Raw genomic sequence first — 25,355 nt, 5'->3', positions numbered from 1 at the left:
TACTCCATTGCAAAGAAAATGTGGCAAACCTTTTCACCACAATTCAGTCTTTTGATTTGTTAACTGCTAAGAAAAAAACAAAAAAAATTCTGTTATCCTAATTCATAAGTTTCTGTGGTTTTTCACAATATCAACTTCTGACTGTTTTGGGGCACTGGATTAATTATCATTTAGCTAAAAACAGAGTCCAAGAAAATGAATTACCCATTGCTGGATAAGTGATAGTAATTTAAATTGTCCCCACTTCTATAGATGTTGTTACTTAATTTTCCCAAAATATTTCTCTTCTTGAAAGTACCCTATCATCCTCTACAATGAGAAAAAACAAAAAACAAACAAACAAACAAAAAACAAACTTTAATTTCAGGTTATAAAAAGGAAAAAAATAAACAAAAACAAATGCTGAGAACTAGAATTTGAGTCACCATAATCTGTAAAATATAGAGGAAAATTTAACTGCTCCTTCAATGTAACATTGTCTACATTGTAGAGATAATTTCTTCTCATCTGAGAAAATGAGTAAAATCAGGTATTGTTGAGTTAGTACACAAGGTCTTTAAATGGTTTCAAATTTCACTTATCAAAGGGTAGTCAACTGCAACTCAAACCTTCCAAATTCAAATTCATTCTTCACATAAATTTTTCTTGCATCTTTTCTTGATCTTTTTAGGGACAGAGTGGAAGTCCATATCTACTTCTGTGCCAATGTTTTGGTGAGTTGTGTCTCCTGAAACTTTTCTGCTGCTGTATCAATCCCACATTTTCATAGACTCTAGCATTATCTTCTCTCATTTCTCTGCAGAGTGGTGTAGGGGTACCAGGCAGGAGGGAACTCTGATCTCCACTTGTCAGGTCCACTAAGGAATACTTAATATTTGTATATTTGTGCCCCTTCCTCTTTCTTTTCTGCTCTTCTTCAAGCCTATGCTGTAGTGTTTGGCCATATAGATAGCTCGATACTGTGCTTCAGTTTGGACCATCCCTGACCTCTGAAATGGTAACATCTGAATGGTTTTGAGCACATTAATGTCACTTTTGAAAACTTTCTCTCTGATGATGTCAATAAGGATATTAATCACAATGAATGTTCCTGTACAGGCAATTCTAACACTGCAGTGAACCACCATAGGCCCAATGTACACAATACTCTCCTGCTTATACTGCACTTCCTCCATGAAGTCCAGCAAGCCCCTGGACACTCCATTGAGCCAAGTTCAAAAATGGTATTGCCAGACCATTCTCTCTGTATTGTCTTGTCCAACCTTTGAAAGTTTAAGTTTTCTTAACGTATTGTCATGAGCAACACTTTCTTTGATGTTCTTAATATTCATGACCTCATATTCTTTTAGAACACATTCATCACACCAATATTTGGCACATTTGCCCTTTCCACTCTCCACTTTTTTTATTATCATGACAGCCACTCTTGAGTTCTCCTGGAATACCATCCACCAGAAGTCATTCACAGTGTTTTGCAGACAGACTTGTGTGGCCATGTAACTCTTTTTGGGATTTGAATTGTTGCACTTGGTTTCAAAATCAGGCATTATGTTTGCATTGATATAATCTGAAACAGGCTCACTGGGATCCCATCCAGAAGGATGAACCTTATATGATCAAAGAGCAGGATGTTTTTATATCGATTTTTGTGTTGATTTTCTTGCCTCTGACCCTCTTTTCGGCTGTAGAAAAGTTTGGACTCATGTTGTTGCAATGTCTCAAATTCTTCACAAAAGCCTTGTTTGACTTTATCTGTGGTCTCAGCTAATTTGCTTAGTTCTTATACCTGGCCTTCTTTTTCAGCAGCATTGATACCAGGTGTGTTGAGGAGCTCCTTGAGCTGTAGTTTCATGCCCAAAGTTTTCACCATGGGATTCTTCTTGTATTGCTACACAAGATCTGTCAAAGAGGTAAACCACCATAATTTCATTTTCTGGCAATGAAACATAATGTGGGTCACTTTAGACTTGCCATCATTGTTCTCCTCTTTGTCATCACCAGGACAAAATTTTCCTTATGGATCCGGTTCTCTCCTACAAGAAAGTTACCATGTTTTCCCTCCTCAGTTAATTATATCTCTGCTTCTTTCCCAGAAAGGTGTCCATGAACCCACCTCTCATAGATAGGATCTGCACTATTCAGAGGATATTTGAGTTCAATAACATCTCCATTCTTCTCTTTTAACATGGTGTTCCATATAATACTAACTCAGCCGAAGTGTCAAACTTCTCCCCTCCGTAGAGATCATAGTAGTTACCAGTGTTCTGAATCCTGGACAGCTCCTATTCTTCTAGTGAAAAGGGTAAAGCTTCCAGGGTTACTTTTACCGGGCATTGTCAAAAAACTGTCGTCAACTCTTTTTGTCTACTGTAGCTTTTCTGTCTACTATGCCAGTGCTATTTGAGCGAAACCATCTCCACTCTGTTCTTCCAGCCCTCTGGCTCCAGGACAAACCTACTCCTGGTTCAGGCATGGCTGGACCTGGTCACATCTGGCTTGAGGGAGGCCAGCTAGGGACCAGTCGGGGTCGGGGTGGGTTGAGCCAGCTGGCCATGTTTAGAACCCCCTCCAGTCCTGATCCCAGAGACAGTACAGCCAAACTCCCCTCCCCCTCCAGCCCACCACAGCCCTTCCTCCTCTTTCCCCACGCTTCCTCCTCAAACTTTTCTATGTTTACCCAACACACACATGCTGTCCATACATACAGACTTATGCGTACTAAACATGCACGTTTACTCTCACGTTTTACTTTTCTTTAGTATGTCTAAGTGTCCTTCAGATTGAGTCATTTTATTTGTCTCGTGTACTATAAAAGCAGTAAATATATATGGAAGGACTCTCATACTTCCCTGAGTTTTCCATCTAAAAGATTCTTGTAGGAAAACATTCATTGGAACATCTTAAAATAAAAGGTACAGGAGGAACCCTGAGGGAAAAGTTTCCCTGTATGCTGTACAGCAACCAATTCATGTGTAGTTAAACCTGCCAGAAATAAAGACTGTACTCTTATAACAGGTATACAGACTTTTACGTCTTTTTTTAATTATATTTATTTCTCCAGGGTTATGATAGCAGTGTTTCAGGAATACTTACATAATAGCATTGATAATCTCATATGAAAATTATTTTTCTATCACACCAATATACTAGAAGAACCTTTTCAAAGACTATTTGCTGAATTTTTCCATTGTAAAATACTCACTAAACATCGACTATTCCTTTATAATCTAATTTGATCAATGTGATAAGGGAATTAGAAGAATATAAAGGTTTTCCTAATTTATATAAAATTGTGAACTTCATTATGGAACTATGGGAGAAGATTCTAAGTATGTATACTCATTTAAAACCTCAAATCCACGTACATTGTTTTGTGTTACAAGATATTCTTTTGTATTATTTGTTAGCAGTTAATACAAGGTAGTGGTTATCATTAGGAAAACATGATACTGCTTAGTTTTTTTTCTTTTGTTTATTTTTTATTTTATGTTTTCCTACTATGGGCAGAGGAAGAGTATCAATATAAACTAAAGGGAATAGAGTCAAGTTAAGTATAGCCCTTAATTTAGAGCAAATAATTCTATGGTCCATGCAAAGTCCTTATTATTTTATTATTTCATTTTAAAATATCATTTTCTGTCATATCACCCATTTCCACCCTTCTTTATACCATTAGGGAACCTTCTATATTCTACTTAACAGATATCAGACTTGTACTCTTACTAAACCAAGGTGCTGCTTATTCCTTGTGCTTTTTTTTTACATCTTTCTAAATCTATTGAAACTAAATTCTTATAATCTTTTACAGAATTTTACTCTGTGCTCTCTTGTTGTAAAATCCTAACTGATAGAAAAGTTTAATATTATATATATATATATATATATATCATTGGATAAAGCTACATGAAAAAACATATAAATTAACGAAATTAAATATTATTTTATAAGTTCTTGATAAATAAAGCAGGCAATAACACAGTATGGAAAAAATGCTTAAAAGCATATATTGGCATGTTTAATCATATAAGAATTACACATGCAACAATTAAAGAAACATACAGCCTCATGCAGAAACAGAATATTTAAAAAAGGTCATTATTAGGGCATTTAAAATGCCTCAGTAACTTGAAGAACAGACAGTTTTCACATCTCTGAACAAGATGAGTTTAAGAAAAATGATTTATACAGATTTAAATATAAATATTTTGAAATTAAAATTATACACTGCTGAAGATCTAAGTTTTAAGAAATTAATCATAAGAAAAGTTTTTTTTTTTACATTTTTTTATTGATTTTGTAATAATATTACATTAAAAATATATATGTGAGGTCCCATTCAACCCCACCCCCCCACCCCACCTCTCCCCCCCCCCCCCCCCAGCAACACTCGTTCCCATCATCATGACACATCCATTGGATTTGGTAAGTACATCTTTGGTCACCTCTGCACCTCATAGTCAATGGTCCACATCATGGCCCATACTCTCCTCCATTCCATCCAGTGGGCCCTGTGAGGATTTACAATGTCCGGTGATTGCCTCTGAAGCACCATCCAGGGCAGCTCCATATCCCAAAGACGCCTCCACCTCTCATCTCTTCCTGCCTTTCCCCATACCCATCAGCCACCATGTCCACTTTTCCCAATCCAATGCCACCTCTTCTATGTGGACATTGGATTGGTTGTGTCCATTGCACCTCTATGTCAAGAGGAGGCTCAGATTCCACATGGATGTTGGATGCAATCCTCCCACTTTCAGTTGTAATCACTCTAGGCTCCATGGTGTGGTGTATGGAGCCACCACACCAAGAAAAGTTTTAATAACTATAATTGATGAAACTGAATATACTTCCATTGTGGCATGCTAAAAGCTTGGAAGTTTTATGAAAACTCTAAAGCTAGCATTGTACTTAATGGTGAAAGACTGAAAACTTTTGCCCTGATATCAGAAACAAGACAAGGATGCCCACTATCAAAATTGTTATTCAATATTGTGCTAGAAATTTTAGCTAGAGCAATTAGGCTAGATAAAGAAATAAAAGTCATCCAAATAGAAAAGGAAGAAGTAAAATTTTCACTATTTCCTGATGTCATGATCCTACATCCAGAAAATCCTGAAAAATCCATAAGAAAACTACTAACATGAATAGATGAATTCAGCAGAGTGGCAGAATACATGATCAATACTCAAAAATGTTTCCATATGCTACTGATGTGAAACCTGAGGAGGAAATCTGAAAAAAATTCCATTTATAATAGCGACTAAAAATCAAATATTTAAGAATAAATTTGACTAAGGATATAAAGAATCTGTATGCAGAAAACTATAAAACCTTGCTGAGAGAAACCAAAGAAGACTTAAATAAATGGAAAGACATTCTGTATTTGTGGCTAGGAAGACTAAATATTGTGACGATATCAATTCTACCCAAACTGATTTACAGATTCAACCTAATCCCAATAAAAAATTCCAACAGCCTATTTTGCAGAAATGGAAGAGCCAATGATCAAATTTATTTGGAAGGGCAAGGGCTCCCAAATAGCTAAAAATGTCTTTTTATATTTAAATCTGTATAAATCATTTATCTTATATGCATGCAGAACAGAATATGTTTAATAGGTCATTTTTAGGCCACTTTAAATACCTCAATAATTTAAAGAACAGGCAGTATCCAGATTTCTAAGCCCAGTGGATTTAAGGCAAAATATATTTACAGATTTAAATATGAATATTTAGAAATTAAAATTATACACTACTAAAGATCTAATTTTTAAGAAATAAATCATAAGAAAAATTTGAATAACTGTATTGATGAAAATAAATATATTTCCATTGTGACACGCAAAGTGCTTGGAAGTCATCACTCCCATCCTCACAACAGGAGAAAAGCTGAAAACTGAAAATCAACATCCTTTGGAGAATTGATGCCATAGATCATATGACTGCCCCCAAACTGAAGAGAGAGACAGCTCCAAAGAATCACAGCATAAGTGGAGCAGAAATCAGGGCTGAAATGAGCCTTAGGTAGGAAAACCAAAGGGTAATTGACTAATTAAAAATCTCTGGGAGGCTCAGTTTTAGGAGAACTCCCCGGGCTTTTTTACCTCAGGCAGCTCCATCAGGTTCCCACCCTGAATTTCAGACAAAGAATTCCATTTGCTTCCAAAGCAGGATAGAGAAGAAATAACCATTTTGAAATAATCAAGAACAGCCTATCACACTGCTTTGATTGCTATAGCTTTACAATATGTGGTGATATCAGATAGTGTTTCTACAAATAAATTGTATTATGCTTTGCAATTGGCATAAAAGTATAGAGTTAAGTTTTATATAAAGGAAAAAAGCCTTCTTAGCATTTTGGAAGTGTTGTATTGACTAGGGATTAATTTGGGAGGAACAAAAACTGACATCTTAAAAATGTTGAGTTTCTATCTATGAACATGAAATGTCACTTGATTTATGAGCTGCTCTTTTAGTTTTTTCATGAAAGTTCTGTACTTTTCACTGTAAATGCCTTGCATATAGTTTGTCACACTTCATTAAGTATGAAGAATTTTAAGTTATTAAAATGTCATTTTAAAAATATGTCAGATTTTTAGAAGTAATATTTTTATATTCAATTTTTGTATATTTATCTTACATCCCTTAAATCTCCCAGTCTAATTTATTTTTTTAAAGTGTCATCCAGATTGGCAAGGAATATGTAAATTATCTGTTTTTATAGGTGATGTCATTATCCATTTAGAAAATGCTAACAAAAGTAAATAAAGTTATATTTGATACATGGCAGTGAAATTCTGGCGTAAGAGTTCAGATATTCTGTTTTGTTCCTTTTCCTGGAAGTGTTTGTTTAGAATTGACATTATTCCTTCTTTACTATTGGGACAAATATACCAGTTGAACTATATGGAACGGGTTTTTCCTTCTGGAAAGATTTGAACATAGAATTCAATTTCTTAAGACATAAAGGTGTTTTGAGATTATATAGGTTTTTACTTTTTTGATTTATATTATTCAAGGGATTTTTCCATTCTTTCTAAATTGTTGAATCTATTGATCACAACATATTCATAATATTCCCTTATCATCTTTTTAAAATCTATAGAATGTGGGAAGGGGCTGAGGCCCAATCAGTTGGGCTCCCATCTGCCATGTGGGAGACTCTGGGTTTGCGTCCTAGAGCCTCCTTGTGAAGGCAGGCTTGCCCACATGCTGCAGAGTGCCACCCAGCCCACAAGTGCTGTGGAGAGTCAACTAGAGTCAATTTAGCAAGGTGATGCAAGAAAAAAGGGAGAGAAGTAAAAGCACAGAAGAGCACACAGGAAATGGACACAGAGAACAGACAACGAGCTAACCACAAGGCGGAGGGGAACAGAATTAAAAAAAATACAGATACACAATAGTAGATAGCAAGCAAAGCTGCAAAGCAGGGGTGGGGTGGGAGGCAGATAAAAAAATCTGCAGAATGTGTAAAGATATTACCTCTAACATTAAGATGCAAAATAGTGTGTAATAAATGATTTAAATACCCCAGGTATAAAGATCAAGTAAATAAAAGGAAATTAAAATCAAACAATATAGAGATAAAGATATTAAAAAAGAATAATTAAATTCACAAATAGACTAAAATAGAGATTATCAATAAAGCTAATGTTGGTCCTTTGGAAGATTAATATTATTTTGAAACCTTTAGCATCCTCATCAAGAGAAAGGGAGAGGGAAAATACAAAATACAAATACAATGGAACCCTTTTATGTAGTTGGTAGTAGTGAAAAGTTCTACAAACACATTGAAATGCTGTTTGACGTTATTCATAAAACCTAATATAAACTATAATCCATCAATTTTACATATATATGTTAATTTACAATATAAATTTGCATGCTGGATTAGTCAATGAAAGGGGTGGTGATGCAAAGTAACAGAAATCTGTTGGCTTTTATAAAGGGTAATTGTTTAGGATAAAAACCTACAGTTACAAGACCCTAAGAGTTCAACTCAAGGTACCATAAAAGGTACTTTCTCACCCAAACCAGTTGCCACGTGTTGAAGTAAGATGGCAGGCTTGGTCTATTCTTCCTATTTCCTCTTAAGTCTCTGAAGAACCTGCTTCTTCTGATCTCAGCTATAGGTTGGCATAAGGTTTATTTCTTCCCGGGTTGCTTCAGCTCAGCTGCTCTGTTCTCTTCACCTGCAAACTCTCAGGAAAATGGCTCATCTCTCTTCCCCGGACTTTAGGATCAAAATTTTCTTCTCTGCCATGTTTAGGGAGCATTCTTTCTTCCCGTGCCATTTTTTGTGTGTCTTCTTGAGTGAGTGTCTGTTTCTATCAGCCCACCAAGGGGACGGGGACTTAACCCAGCGTCACTCCCTACTCATGTGGTCAAATCAAAGTCCTAATCTGGATTTAATCAAGTATATGTAAAACCGTTGAACTTAATAACATTAAAGAGTATCAGGTATCACACCCAGAGGAGCAGCCCAGTTTACAAACATAATCAATAACTTTTCTGGAATTCATAAATAATATCAAACTTTTACACATACCTCCCACCAGGGTTTCATCAATTAGATGTCCTAAATAGTTTGAGAACCATATCCATATTTAGCAGGAAAAGTAAAGTGCATGAGCTTATCCTCACGTTTATAGCATGCCTGCTCTTCCTCGACATCAATTTCAAAGAGCAGATAAGCAAATTAAACTCAAAGAACAGAAATAAATCAGCCTTAGACTTTTCATGAGTTTTTATGTGCTTTTCAGTGTCAGACATCACTCATCTGAAGCGCTTAATCGCTGATGGCAAGGGTCATTCCTCTTAACTTTCCTCAAGAAATACAAGTGACTCCCATGTCATACTTACAGAGACATAAGCATGATGAACACACTGGCACATATACATATGGACACTTTTATTTACTTTAAAAAATTCAAATATTCCTTGGAAAATTAGTACATTAAACCAAATCATCCAAATTAAAAATACTTAAATAGTTTGAGATATTCCTTTGGAATAGATAGAATGGTTTTCTTTTATATGTCAGAGGCTCCCAGGTTCCAAACGGACATAAGTTTTTACTTAGATATATGAAAAATCTTAAGAGGTGAAATATCCAAGAGGAGATCCTGGCATTAAAGACAAACCTTGCTGCTCCTGTGGTTTTTCCCAGATCTCCCCCTGGCTGTGGAGAAGAATGCAATCAGGGAAGTGCTGTTTGAAAATAATGTAGTCATTCTGCTGATAAATGGTAAGTGCCTGGACAGGGAGAAAATCTGAAAAAATGGAAACCAAGGCACAGAGTGAGGTTGGTTTTTGTGCTTCACAAAATATGTAAGGGTCAGAAGTAATTGGGATAGTATTGCATGTAAAAAATAAATAATAAAAAGGATATCTTAAGAGTCTGATAGTTTGCTGAATTTCATTCCCTCCCTGATTTATACTTGGGGTTATCTGTTAAAGAGATTGGCCTTCTAGACATCACTAATTCCATTATTAATGCTTAATTGTTAGTGATACAGGTAATGGTCCCCATATGTGAGAACAGTGCACACAAAGAAAAAGAAGAAGAGACGTTATGTTTGAATACTTGCTTGAAAATAGTTTTTGAAAAAGGTACAAGTTGTTTATATAATAAGCTTATTAAATGGGAAGGTTTTAATTTTCTTTTTTGTGAAGAATGTAATATAAATAGTGTGGTGATAAAATGTTCCATGTCCCAAAATTACTGCTCAAATCTTCCACCTTTGCCATAATGTCTTATTATGGCTTTTCCAAAAATAAATTAAATCTAGCAATAATTTGTTTCCTTTATTATTATATTGACAAAAGTATAATTTATCCAATTCCTTTCTACTCTGAGAGCTCTACTTAGTTTTATCAGTCTCATTATTTTTTCTGATCATTTTCCTTTTAGTGCAATGCTTCCAGAATGATTGTAACTTGTTTATTGTATATACATAATTTGTTTCTCATATTTTCTTTTTCAAATTTTCCTGTTAATAGGCCCTTCTCCCTTATGATATGTGCTTTGCTTTCTAAGAGTCATTTTAACAAATTTTGTACCTAGAACATTTTTAGGAAATTTTTCTCAGGAGACTCTTCTTGATAGTTCCTAGATGTTATGCTATATTTATTGTGTAATACTGTTTTGCTTGCGTGTGTGTATACCTGTATTTTTTCCAAGCCATTTTTTGTATTTTGCTGATTTTTTTCACTTATTCATATGAAAGAATTTTGATTCCAGATCCAAAGACTAGACAATTGTTTACCAATTTTAACAAGGGAGGAGGTAGTCAAATCTTGAATTATATAGTTCATTCCCTTAATGTTTACATTAATGATTTTCAGTGGTCAATAGATTCAATACTAGATACTGTGTATTCAGCCTTCTGCACTATTGGGTTTTTGTCTGTTTTCATTAACAATTATTTTTTTAACAGAAAGTCAGAAGAGTTGACCCCCAGAACCATGTTAAAAAGAGTCCACTATTATAGTATTTATATTACACAATTGAGTTTTTAATTAAAATTCACTGATTAAGAATGCATTTCCTTCATATATTTGCCTAAGATTTTTTTCAGACAATACTACCTATTCCATTCAATACTCCACGAAACAAATTATGTGCCCAAAAGCTTTATGCACAGTAAAATTAGTAATTGATTAATGAAACTGTAAATCCTTTTACCCTCAGCCATGACATACATGATTGCAATGCAAATTTTAATCTATAAGGTAATATCTATCTTTTCAATTATACTTTAATTGCATACTTCCTTCAAAAATAATATTTGACACCAAATTTTTCTCATAATATTTTTCACCTCTGTATTTCTCAAAGTATAGATTAGGGGATTGAACATAGGAGCTATGATGGTGTAAAATAGTACAGATATTTTATCCTCAGGGAAAGTGGTTGATGGTTCTATGTAGACAAAGATTGGACCAAAGAATAAGACTACCACAGTGATATGAGACCCACAGGTAGAGGGGGCTTCATGTCTTCCAGCAGCTGAATGATTTCTTAGCGTGAATAACATAATGGCATAAAAAACAAATAGGACCACAAAGGTTACTAAGGTGACCATATCTGAATCTGCAACTATGAGGAAACCTGTGATAATAGGTATCAGTACAGGCAACTTTCAGCATTGGGAATATACTACAAAAATAATGATCAATTTCGTTAGGAGTGCAAAAGGGCAACCTAGTATCAGATAAAACTGAGAAAGGAATGGAGAGCCCAACCAGCCCAAGCAGCTAGGATTAGAAGGTTGCATCTTGTCCTGTTCATGATAATGACGTAGTACAGAGGTTTGCAGATTTACGGTACATAATGATCGAATACCATGGCAGCAATAATAAACATCTCAATACCTCCCAAGAAGTGCTTGGTAAGAGATGATTTTTTGTCGCTACTAACATGTCACTGATCCGTTTGGGTGTAACACTAGAGGTGTAACAGATGTCCATACAGAATAAAAGGCTCAGGAAATAGTGCATGGGTTGATAATAAAGGGAGTTTGTAGCTAATGGAGACAAGGATCACAAGGCTTCCTACCAAGATGGAAACATAATTGAATAAGAAGAGCACAGAGTAAAATATTTGTATGTGTTGGTGATAACAAAGCCCCAAAGAAATGGAAATGTGGTTTTCTATATACTTTAGTAAGTGTGTAAAATGTAGCAATGAGTTAAGACCCTGAAAAGAAAAATAAATAAATTTGGATGAAGACTATATCAGTATGAATACAATAATATAAAATTTACCAAAACTATGGATTGACATGCACAGAATATTAATTATGTTTATTAATTAAATGATATTACTTTTCTTTCTATTGTTTTATTTTATATATTGTGAAATAATTTTATAATGAGAATAAATGTGTATTATTTAATTTTACCAGTGAAGATTAAATAATATTTTAAACATTAACTTAATCTTAAAATATTTTATTCCTGTTAATTATGTTATTTAGATAAAAACAAAAGTTTCATTTCCTCCATTACATTTTTTTTTTAATTTTAATGAAGTGCATTATCCATAGAGTCAAATTACTTTCTTCCAGCATGAATGAACTGCCTCCTTTAATTTTCTGCAACTGAATACTCAGGAAATGCTTATACTTAATTGGAAATTTTTAATATGGTAGAGATTATTGTGTTTTCCTTCAGCAACTATTGTCACTTGGATATACTAGACCAATATAGCATCAATTATATTGAATAGCAAAGAATGGTTGAAAGTACACATAAAAAGATTTTCTAACTGTTTATTAGCAGCTGTGGTTGTGGAAAATAATCTGGAGTCTCATTCACTTCTCTTATTTATATTTCATATGTTGGAATAATATTTATAAAATGTGCTGTCAATAAGATTGTGATGGCAATTGGTAAAGGAAATATATAAGTAATGAATTATCCAAGTATGTGTGAGTTGTCTATAGTTCATGGTTTTTGCTAGAAATATTATATATAATTGAATCCACAAAAGCAAGAGTCAATAAGAACATGATAGATACAGTGTAATTGTAAGACAAGCTGTGTGGTCAGATTGTACTCAGTGGCTACTTGCTGCATTAAGAGCGTGATGAAAGAGTCATGTTTTGCACAATCTTGGGACATTATTTACATTGGGAAAAAGAGACTGCAGAATAGAGAGAACCTCAATGAACTATATTATACAGGGAAGAGGAGTTACCTGGCATCCTAGGAAGCTGTGAAACTATAGCACATCTTCTACCTTAGTCTGGATTCAATGTGGCAGCTATATCTGGATGACCTTTTTTTTTTAATGAATATTTTTGTAGCAAGTTTCTTAAGTTATCATCAGATGCCTTGATTCACAAATTCAAGCTCACTTTCTTTAGGATGATTTTAGATATCAAATGGGTAACAGGTAAGAAATATTAAAAATAGTCCACTCTAGAGAATTTTAAATTATTTACTATTATTTCATCAATGAGAAAGTTTCTTTGTATTCCTCTAAGGTTTGCAGTAGTCCTTTAAGCCTTACTATTTAACTTTTTTAAACAAAAAGAAAATAAGTAATGGGCACATTATGTTTAGCAGTTAAAATAATTTAAAGGGTGGCTTGTTCACTTTTTTCTTCTTATGATTGATACTGATTCTTCATAAGATGGTATGATGTTATCACATACATTTATTTATATTAAATACATTGGTTTAAATATAATTGCTTTATTAGTAGTTTGGTGAGTTACTTCATAAGATCACCTAATAATCTCAGTCCAATAAATTAGAGTCAGAGCATGAAAGCTCATTAGCTTTTCTGAATCAGTAATCTATCCACTGCAGTTATGAGAAGTCAGGTATTCCAATCACTGAGTTTGGTGCTGCATCTCATTTGTGAGAGTAGAGCAGTATGGGGGAAAGTTTTCCAGGGTGCAGCTGTGAGATCTACCATGAGTTCTCAGTTTAGGGAAAAGATTGTGAAAGTTGAGATGGTACCAAATCACCAAGGCTGTCTTTCTCAGTGTTTATGTAAATCTCTATCTTGCAGTTTAAACAAATATGTAGTCCAGAATTCTCTGATTCTAAACCACTTTGAAAAAATTGTTCTTCAATTGTGCCTAAATGTACATTCTTTAGGTAATGATTCTAACTTGTTTTCTAGATCGTGATAAGTGTTTAATCTATACAAGCCCTAAAAATCCATCTGTCATTTTAAGGGAAAATGATATTATGATCACTGCAATTTAAAAAGGTATAGGGAAACGAGTACATTCAGCTGAGAAGAAATATTATCATTAACAGAAATAATATTTTTTTCACCATAGAGATAGTAAGGAAAACTCCTAGGAAAGTTTTACAGGCATAAGTGATGGAGGAAGGAATTATTAGCCAAACACTGTTTATATCATTTAAATAATGGCAAAAAGACAGTGGTAGAAATGGTGAGGAGTGTAAAATAAACTGACCAGTTCTGAATATTTAGCCTATTCATTAATATTCTTTCCTTAAACCTCATATGATTTCCTCATCAATGCAGTTGAGAATTTGTTACATAATTCAGAAATATAATAAAAGATACGAGTTAATACGAAATAGGCTTTTCATACAGGTTCATGTCACACAGATTATTTTCCTGTTCCTTTCTTCTTTGAACAAAGAGTTTAGCAACACTGAAATTTTCACACACATATGTAAACCCAGTCAAAGAAGAAATAAAACAACAACCAGAAGAACACATAGATTTAAAGAGGGTGATCTCGTACACTTTAATTTTTATAATTAATAGGAAAAAAAAGTTGTTCTGACACTAAACTGCCTATTTAAGGTAATTCTTAACAGTAATCCTTAGTCTAATTTTGTCTTTCATTAGAAAATATAGTGAAAGGATTAATTTATACCTTTAATAGTTTGCATGCCTTTTTGTGTGTGCTATAGCACATGCAATAGATGCTCTCATAGTTAAAGTTTCCACCCAATAATCACATTTTCTTATACTGTTATCAGAACATACCATGTTATAAACTTACCATAGGTGACACAGATGAATCTTTTTTTGTTGTTTAAGATGTCAGTTTGTATGGAAGGTAGTAAATTCTTATGTGTTGTTGGTAAACATGAAAGGCTATTCCTTCTAGGAATGTGGAAGAAAATACATAAATACCAGAATGGGACTCAGGGAAATTCACTGCCAACAATTAAAATTCCATTACTTTAATTTACTCTTTCTTACTAGAATTCCTCTTGTAAATACTATTCAATTAAAATTATAGTGTGCTAAATCACTTTACATTAATCAATTTATCTTATCCTGCAAGAAAATGAAAAACGACTGGATAAGTGTAAATAGAATACAACCATCTAACACATGGTTAGTGGGGCTTTCTCCAAACCATGGTGGCATGTGTAATTCACTGGCCATAAATTCTGAGTGAACTTCATGTTAATTTTAGGTTGTAACAGGACGAATTCTCCCTGAGATACCCATTCTGGTAATTCTTTTTCAATACTGAAATCTGAAGAATATGTAGAGAAATGTAGATCACTAATTAAGCACACATATGTAATTCTCAAAATAGTTGTATATCAAAACATCTTATAAATCTCTACAGATTTTCTCTACAGATTTTCAAAATGGAGTGCACTCTATATTGCTGATAAACCCGTCAGGGATGCAAGGAAAATTGGATTTTTATTTCACAGAAATTAAGTTTTGAATTTTTAATTCAGATTTAACATCTGGCCGCTAGCTCTGAATAAAAATAATAAGAAAGGATTTTGAAATGCCTGCAAAAGTTAACACAGGGAAGCAGATTTGGCCCAATGGATAGGGTCTACCACATGGGAGGTCCACGGTTCAAACCCAGGGCCTCCTGTCCCATGTGGTGACCTGGTGCAGTCCTGATGTGCGCAAGGAGTGCCGTGCCACTCAAGGGGTGTACCCCACATAGGGGAGCCCCATGTGCAAGGAGTGAGCCCCAAAAGGAGAGCCGCCCAGAGTGAAAAAAGTGCAGCCTGCCCAGGAGAGGCACTGCCCACATGGAGAGCTGACGCAGAAAGATGACGCAACAAAAAGAGACACAGATTCCCGGTGCCACTGACAAGAATGCAAAATGGACACAGAAGAACATACAGTGAATGGACACAGAGAGCAGACAAAACTGGGGAGGGGGCGTGGGAAAGGGTAGAGGAATAAATAAAAAATAAATCTTTAAAAAAAAAATTTAACACAAGTATCGAAGTCCTAGGAGTCATCTGTTTTATGCCTATGCCTGAAGAAAATTTGATTGGAAGAACAAAACATAAACTTATGTGACAATGCAAAAATTAATAGATTAGAAATTATATCTGTTAGGTAGTCTAATCATTTCTCTCCAAATGCTCCTAAATCATTGTCCATGATAATGTCCTTTGTGCCTCTGGGTATTTACTTTGCAACTTTGATTTGGCCTGCCTCAGGCAGTTCCTCTGGAGGCCCCAAAATGGTATCATCAGGCACATGGTTCAGGAAACTCTGATGGCTCTGTGCTTACCTAAATATCTGTAGAATAGGAGGATATATGATATAACTTGGAATGGTATCAGTTTAGTTACCAGGAAAATCTGAGATGAGGAATAACAAAGATCAGTAAAGAGAGGCAATGGAGTCCAAATATTGATCATAATCAAGAGTAACATAAATAAATAAATTTTGTCCATTTAAAAAAATAAAAAAATAAAAAAATAAAATGACAAAGACTAAAAGAAAAAAGAATATCATAGATGAGTAGAAGGAGATAGAGCAATAAACAATAAAATCAGTGACCTGCGAGATTATGACTGAGAATAAGTTAAGGTTTTTGTTCCCAGGGACTAAAATTGCAAATAAATGGTGAGGAATGAGAGGCAAGAGGAAATATAAGAAAAAAGAGTAAATATTTTTCCCATATGCATCCTAGATCTGGAAAAGACATCATTGAGAATATAATCAAAATGTGAGAAGCTTTTGCCTGTTTACCATGAGGTTCTTTCTCCTATGTTCCACATTGGCACAGGTTGCAGAAGCTCAGTCCCTAAATGCACATACTGAAGCTCAGTTAGCCTTTCCCTCTCTTCCATTCACAAATCCATTTATTAAAATTTTTCTCAGACATTTAAAACTTCAGGAAATCAGTATTTTTCAATAACAATCTGGATCAGGTCAACTTTCTTAGAAAAATAATTAAGATAATAACAACTCATGGAGAAAATATTGGGCAATTTTAGTTCATCATATCACTTACCCTCACAATAATGCATAGTTTAAATTAAGTGCTATAAACTTTATTATTCCCATAAGGACAACAATGATCTAGAAGTTAAAAACCAGTTCAAATAACTACTACATAGTAGAACAAGGCTCTGTGAATTTATTTAAGTGAAAGAAATGGATAATTCTAAGTTCAGTTCTTAGTTCTAGGCTTTAAAAGTTAAGGAAACCTGAATTAATGAAGGATTCTGTCACTGGGGAATGAAGGTTCTAAGAATCCGGTGTTTGATCCTTAATTTCACCCTAATGTCTGGCTGACCACTTTTCCCTCAAAGAAGTAGCTTAGTGCACTCTCTTCCCCCCATGAAAACACACATCTGGGTATTCATTGCAGGAAGTTTTCTTAGTTGCAATGTAAAACATTATTAATTCAATCCTGAGTGTATGTCTGGTCATTGCAAATTTGTTTTGCTGCAAAAGTTTTCATTTTGATAAGGTGAAGTCTAGCTAGCTTGCTTCTATCTATCTATATCTATTCATTATTTAATTATATATGTAATAATATAATATTCAAGAAATCATGCCTTTGGAATCATCTTTAAGGACTTTTTGCTTAAGCCAAAGTCAGAAAATTTTCATACTTGTTATTCTAAACACTTTGTATTTTTACATTTTATATTGTTCTAAAATTCACTTTGAAATAATTTTGTATGATGTGTGAGGTATAACTCAAGGTTTATTTTTACAGTACATATGGATGTCCAAATGATCCATCACTATTTAATAAAAGGACTATCCTTGCTCCATTGAATTACCAAGAAAACTTGGCTGAGATTTTAGGCGAGCACATATGTACAGATCAACTACAATACTTTCTGGTCTGTTTCTTTGTCTGCTTGTCTTTCTTTATGAAAACGCTATGCTTTGTTTTGATCATTGTAGTTTTATAATATACCATGAGACAAATTTAGGGGGAGTTCTCCAAATTTGTTCTTTTTAGAAAGTCTGAGAGCTTATCTAGATCCATTTTATTTACATAAAAATGTTAAAATCAGTGAGTAAAATTATAATTTTTCCCTTAGAGATTGTTTGGAATTGCATTGACATAGAGATTAATTTTGGAAGAACTGAAATCTTAATAATGTTGAGGCTTCCAACAATGAGCAAAATATTTTCTTAATTTTCTTAAGTTTATTTTTCATTCTCTCAACATAATTACAGTTGCAGTGCTCTTGTCTTGCAACATTGTCACAATTATCCACAAATATTTAATATTTTGATGCCGTTTTAAATAACTGTTTTCACTGAATTGTGTTCCACTCAAATTATGTTCAAATCCTTACCCATTTTTCAGTGAATATAATCTTTTTTGGACTAGGGCCTTTGAAGATGTAATTAGTTAAGACGAAATGAATATATGGGTTAGACCACACTGTAATATAAGGTGAGCTTCTTATAAGAGGGAAATTTGAACACAGAATCTGAACTTTGGAAGAATGCTATGTGAAGATGGAGACATAGATTGGCATGATGCATGTAGAACCTGAGGTTGTTCAAAGATTTCCAGGAACCTCTAGAAGCTAGAGGATTCATGGAAGTTTATTTCTACATATTGAACTTATTCTCAAAACATGTTAAACTTATTATTATAAAAAAAGGAATCTATGTTTAGTAAGATGTTTACTGATTTTATGATCATCTATGTAGAAAATCTGAAGGAATGTATAGAACTTATTAGGTTTCAATTATGAGAGAAATGGTGGTCTAATAACATTAAATTTTGAAGTGTTCACTTATAATTGGGTTTATTTCTTCTTTAATATTTACTATAAAGCACTATTTAAGCAATCTGGATATTAGTTTTCATGGTAAGAAGATGTAAGACAAAAAAATCTGTCTTTTTGGAAAAAATAAAGCCACAGAGAATATTCATTGCTTAATTTTTAACTTTTTATCTGATATAATTCAAGGTATGTTTTCCATTCTCTTTAAATTGTTGAATTTACTAGACTTGATAAATTCATAATTTTCCTTTAGTATCATTTAAAAATCAGTAGGCCTATAAATTTATCACTACTAAGTTTAAAAAATAAGGAAATGTGTTAACTAATGATATAGGTATCCTAGGTATCAAGATTTAGGAAAATAAAAACAAAGTAAACCCAAACAATACTGAGAAAAAGATACAATAAAAATAAGGGGAAAAAAGTGACTTAAAATTAATACTCATTCCAGGCAGGTGCTTCAACATTGGACATTCACACAGAGGCCAGCTTTTCCAGTTTGCTTTCGCAATCTTCTTGTGATGCTATGGGAGTTCCAATTCCTTCAAAGAACTTAATATTTAAGGATGGCGTCTCATCAGAATGAAGTGGAAAGTCACCTTCCTCACTTCTTATTGCTTATCTCCATTTGCAATAATTTGGTTACACCATTTATTGTTCGCACATTCTGCCTTTTTCTTTCTTCACATCAGTTTTACAATGCTAGTCTCTAAAAAGCATCCTGCTACTGCAGTGCAGTTCATGCTTAAATGATGTTAAAAATTTGGGCAACATTTTAATGTTTTCTAAACTTTTGCTCATTTTTGAATATCCTATTTCAACAAAGCTTTTTAAAAGCCAATGGTGTATTTTTTTTTTACCTTGAGACAATCACATTTCTTTTATAAATATAAGGATATGCCTAATAGGCTTTATGCTAATTCTTATGCTTGTATGCAATCACTATGAATTGCAATCACTATGAATTTTATATGTTAGTTTGCCAAACATAAATCTTGTTAATTTTATTTAGTTTTCCACAATTTCCCGGATCATAAGAAGAGATGAAATTCTTCCTCTAAAAGTCTTCTTGATACAGAAAGCAGCAAAACTATAAAACAATAAACATCCAGTACTGAGGAATGATATGATGGGACATTAAGTATACCTGTGGATGTTGTATATTATGAATATCAGACAAACAATATTGAAGAAATGTAAATCAGCATAATTATATATAACGTAACCTTGATTTATAAGATCTTAACTCAGACTATAAAGATTTGTTGACATCTGTATTAGGGTTCTCTAGAGAAACAGAATCCACAAGAGATATCTGTCAGTAGTATGCAATTCTATAAGAATCTCTCATGGAGCTGTGGGGATGCACAAACCCAAGTTCTGCAGGTGGGCCACAACCAGGGGCTGCAATGAAAGTCCAGTGAAGTTTCTTGACGAATTCTGGGAGAGGCTGGCTGTCCAAAGACGATCTGGGAAATTCTCTCTCAATGCTGGAATCACTTCCCCTTTTAAGGGATTCTACTGACTGGGTTAAGCATCACTCATTGCTGATGGCAATACCCCTGATGGATATAATTAGAACCAGCTCTCTATGATTTACCACTGTAGTAAAATAAAGACTAAAGTCCATAAACACTCTTGTATTACAGTTAGCCCAGAACTTGGTTGACCAAACAACTGGGCACAATTACCCGGTCAAATTGACACAATAGCCTAACCATTGTAGTCCACCATTTGTCAAATCAGCAACCATACACATTACCTTAAACCATACTTAGTCTCTAAATAAAAACAATAACAGACATGCATATATTTATATTTCTGCCTAACAATGTTCAGCTCTCCTGCATACAACTGGAAACACATTAATTCTATCCAGAAAAGGATGCAAATTCTTGGGTAATATTCACTCTCAAACTTGACATTCTCAAATATTATGACATGAAATGGATATAACTTGTTATATGATAAGGGGAAAGTTTGAGGAAGAAGACAAAAATTCATTTTGTATTCATGTGCAATCATCATCATAATGAAACAAGGAAGAAAGTTTTATGACCATTATAGTCCTCATTTCTATAACTGGTCCCATGGTCTAAGTTCATATTAAATCACTCCCTTCTTCCACTACTCATTCCATGTTTCCATTACCCTCAAAAAGCCCTTCAGCTGGCCATGGTTCTTTGTCTGGTGGGTGACCCAAATTTTCATTCCTAAAGATTCTGGGCCATTGTTAGTCCTTCTTGGATTGGGTTGTTGCAATTTTCCACTGACTTTAATCATAGCACATGGCAATAATAGAAGATGCCCCAGAGAATCTCCTGTATTACAAGCAAACTCTTCTTTACCCCCATTATGTAGATGCCATCCTATTTCTCCTTTATAGTCAGGATCAGTCACCCCAGCCTGTCAGTAATTCCCTTCTTTGACTGTTGATTCAGAGGTAATAGGAGCCCAAAATGGCCAGGTGACAGTTTTAACTTCCAGTTCAATGGAATCATTATTGCGTTACCTGCTGACAGCACTCTTTCTTTTGGGACTAAACCCTGTAGACCAGCACAGTTTGAGGTTGCAGGAATAGGAAGCAAGAATTTTCCTAGTGGTTCACTAGGGGTAATAGTGAGTGGCGCCCCTCCCATTTATACCCCTTGATTCCTGGACCCATGAATTCTATTATGGGAGAAACAGCACCATAGAGTGGATGCTGATTTAGAGCATACACAGACTCCTGAAGAACACTGCCCCAGCCCTGCAAGGTATTGCACCTAGTTGGCACTGTAATTGAGTCTTTGAAAGGCCATTCCATCGTTCTATCAATCCAGGTGCTTCAGAGTGATGGGAAACATGATAAGATCAGTGAATTCCATGGGCATGTGCTCATTCCTACACACCATTTGCTGTGAGATGGATTCCTTGATCTTGAAATAATGCTGTGTGGAATCCCATGGTAGTAGATAAGACGTTCAGGAAGTCCGCAGATGATAGTTTTGGAAGAAGCACTGCATGCAGGAAACGCAAACCCATATACAAAGTATATGTTTATTCCAATTAAAATTAATCACTGCCCCTTCCATGGTGGAAGTGGTCCAATATAGTCAACCTGCCACTAAGTAGCAGGTTGATCACCTCGAGGAATGGTGCCATATTGGGGGCTAGGTGTGGATCTCTGCCACTGGCAGATTGGGCACTCAGCAGTGGCTGTAGCCAAGTCAGCCTTGGTAGAGGGAAATCCATGTTGCTGAGCCCATGCATACCCTCCATCCCTACTTTATTCATGAGCCCACTGGGCCATGAAAGTGCGGTCACCCCTCGGGCTGAAGTGTGGTTTGCTGGCCTGGCGGGGGAGCAGCCGCGGCAGGCCAAGCCGCTGCCCCCATAATAGGGTGGCTGGTCGGACTCACTGCCACCCCTGAAGGAAGCTCGGCATGGGCGCAGAGTGCCCTCGGGTCTCCCCTTCTCGGCAGCCATGCTTCCACGGCCGCCCCTCCTCCCGGATGGCGCCACACGATGCCTGTGGGGCGGCACCCTTCTTCTTCCTTCTCCCTGCGCAGGCGCAGGGTGGAAAATTCCAGTCTGCCCTTTTCCCCTCCCCCGACAGCAGCAACAGCCAGGCGTGGGCGGAGAAATCCAGTCTGCCCTTTTCCCTCCCCCGACAGCAGCAACAACCAGGCGTGGGCGGGAAACTCAAGTCTGCCCTCCACCCCAGCAACAGCAGCCACCAATCCCTAAACCCTGCCCCTTCCCCCAGCAACAGCGACAGCCAATCCCTAACCACCACCCCTCCCCCGTCCAGTACCGCCCACTGACCTTTTGCCGGCAACCAATCAGAACAGCGCGTGGCTTCGACCAATCAGCCTTCCCCAGCCCCTATAGAACTGTTGCCTCTCCCTCAATAAAGTGGACTTGCGTGTTTACCTTGTCTCCGCGGTAGTTCTTCTGCCGTGCGCCCTCCAGTCCTGAGAGCCCCCGACAAGGGCCTGGCCTCCCTTGTCCCCAGTTCGTCGCCTGCTTCTCTGGGCAACCCCTTCGTCGCCTGCTTCTCCAGGTGACCCCTTCGTCGCCGGCTTCGCCGGGCGACCCCGTCAGCCGAACCGCGCAACCCCTTGTGAGACCGATCCCTCATCTGCTGCCGGACCGACCCCTCGTCCCAAGCGGGACCGACCCCTCGTCCAGAGCTGGACCGACCCCTCGTCCGCAGCCAGACCCCACCTCTACCGACCGAGCAAGCCGCTGCAGAAAGGAATGGCTGGGGAAAGAGGTTGAGCATTAGCCACAGAATGGATCACCTTATCTACTTGATTGTTAAAATCTACCTCTGCTGAAGTTACCCTCTGGTGAGCATTCACATAGGACACAAAAATTATCATGATTTTTGCCCTCTCAGAAAGTTCAATCTACATACCTCTTCCCAACACCTCTTTGTCACAAATTTTCCAATCATGTTTCTTCCAAGTCCCTCACCATCCAGCCAAATCATTGGCAACAGCCCATGAATCAGTGTACAAATGCACTTCTGTCCATTTCTTCTTCTGACCAAAATGAACAACCAGGTGCACTGCTGAAGTTCCACCCACAGGGAGGATTTGCCATCACCAGTGCCCTTCAGAGATGTCCCAGAAAGGGGCTGCAGTTCTGAAGCTGTCCACTTTCAGGTGGTACCTGCATATTGTGCAGAACCATCTGTAAACCAGGCATGAGTTTTCTCTTCCTCAGTCAACTGATTCTAAGGGACTCCTAAGAGGCCAAAGCTGTGGGCTGGGAAAGAGAAGGTAACATGGCAGAGGTGGTGACCATGGGCATTTGGACTATTTAGTCATGTAACTTACTCATGCCTTCAGGACTTTCTCAAGCCCTGTTTCATGTATACCACTTCCACTTTATTGTGGCGTGATGCTGTGCATGCCCAACTTTATGATTTGGTGGGTCATACAATACCCAGCTCATGATAAGTAACTCATTTTCATTGCAAATTGATGGCCCATGGTTAAGTGTTCAGTCTCTACTAAGGCCCAGTAGTAGGCCAAAAGCTGTTTCTCAACAGGGGAGTAGTTATCTGCAGAGGATGGCAGGACTTCGCTCCAAAATCCTAAGGCTCTGCATTGTGATTCCCCTATAGGGGCCTGCCAAAGGCTCCAGATATCATTTCTACTTGCCATGGAAACTTCCAGCACCATTGGATCTTCTGGGTCATATGGCCCAAGTGGTAGTGCAGCTTGCACATCAGCCTGGATCTGATGCAGAACCTCTTCTTGTTCCAGTCTCCAATCAAATCTAGCAGATTTTCTGGTCACCCAGTAAATGGGCTGGAGTAGCACACCCAAATAAGGAATGTGTTGTCTCCAAAATCCAAAGAGACCAACTAAGCATTGTGTCTCTCTTTGGTCATAGGAAGAGCCAGATGCAACAGCTTATCCTTCACTTTAGAAGGAATTTCTTGACATGCCCCACACCACTGGACACCTAGGAATTTCACTGAGGTGGAAGAACAGTGTATTTTAGTTGGGTTTATCTCTCATCCTCTCTCATGCAAATGTCTTACTAATAAGTCTAGAGTCTTTGCTACTTCTTGCTCATTAGGTCCTATCAACATGATATCATCAATATAATGGACCAGTGTGATGTCTTATGGGAGGGAGAGCTGATCAAGATCCCTAAAGACAATATTATGACATATTACGACATAGGGCTGGATAGTTGATATACCCTTGAGGCAGAACTATGAAGGTATACTGCTGACCTTGCCAGCTGAAAGCAAACTGATTCTGGTGGTCCTTACTAATAGCAATTGAGAAAAAAGCATTTGCCAAATCAACAGCTGCATACCAGGTACCAAAAGATGTGTTGATTTGCTCAAGCAATGATACTACATCTGAGACAGCAGTTGCAATTGGAGGCAACATCTGGTTGAATTTATGACAATCCACTGTCATTCTCCAAGATCCATCTGTTTTCTGTACAGGCCAAATAACAGAGTTGAATAGGGATGTGGTAAGAATCAACATCCCTGCATCCTTCAAATCCTTGATTGTTGCACTAATTTCTGCAATCCATCCAGGAATCTGGTTTTGCTTTTGGTTTACTATTTTGCTAGGTAGGGGCAGTTCTAGTGGCTTCTATTTGGTGTTTACAACCATAATAGCCCTCACTCCACATGTCACATATCCAATGTGGGGATTCTACCAGTTACTGAATATGTCTATTCCAATTATGCATTCTGGAACTGGGGAAATAGCCACAGAAGGGGTCCGGGGACACATGGACCAACTGTGAGACAGAACTATGCTAAAACTCCATTAATCACCTCCCCTCCATAAGCCCTTCTCTGACTGGAGGACCACAGTGACGTTTTGGGTCTCCTGGAATTAATGTCACTTCTGAGCTAGTGTCTAATAATCCCCAAAACGTCTGATCATTTCCCTTTCCCCAATGCACACAGTTACTCTTGTAACAGGCCATAGATCTCCTTGGGGAAAGGTGGGAGGAATTTTAACATTATAAATTTTGGGTAGTTTAACAAGATCCTTCCCCAAGGAGACCTGGCCTCCTTCTCATTCAAGGGGCTCTGGGTCTATAAACTGTCTCAAGTTTGGGAATTGATTAAGGGGCTGTTATTCTCTACATCTATAATTTGAGTTAGGGTTTCATTCACTCAAACTAGAACTCTTCTATTTATACAGATCCTGAATAAATTTAGTAGACTGCCCATCTATTTCGCTGCTAGGTACCCCATGATGTACTAGCCAACACCGTAACTCTAAGCAACTCAGACTGTTTTGAGTGATTTTTGAATCTGCCTTTCATTGTGGTAGCCACGTCCACCCTGGCTTTGGTGGTTAACCCTAATATAAGCCTTACTTAGGGAAACCTATG

The 25,355-nt window shown here is 36.5% G+C and overlaps 1 pseudogene; it reads right to left on the bottom strand.

Moving 5' to 3' along the window:
* Window positions 1–666: 666 nt before the first annotated feature.
* Window positions 667–24,415, bottom strand: LOC101439949 (tyrosine-protein phosphatase non-receptor type 11-like; annotated as a pseudogene).
* Window positions 24,416–25,355: the final 940 nt, after the last annotated feature.

This window comes from Dasypus novemcinctus, chromosome 10 (genome assembly GCF_030445035.2).
Source record: "Dasypus novemcinctus isolate mDasNov1 chromosome 10, mDasNov1.1.hap2, whole genome shotgun sequence".
NCBI lineage: Eukaryota > Metazoa > Chordata > Mammalia > Cingulata > Dasypodidae > Dasypus > Dasypus novemcinctus.
This window is presented reverse-complemented; position numbering and strand designations above follow the sequence as displayed.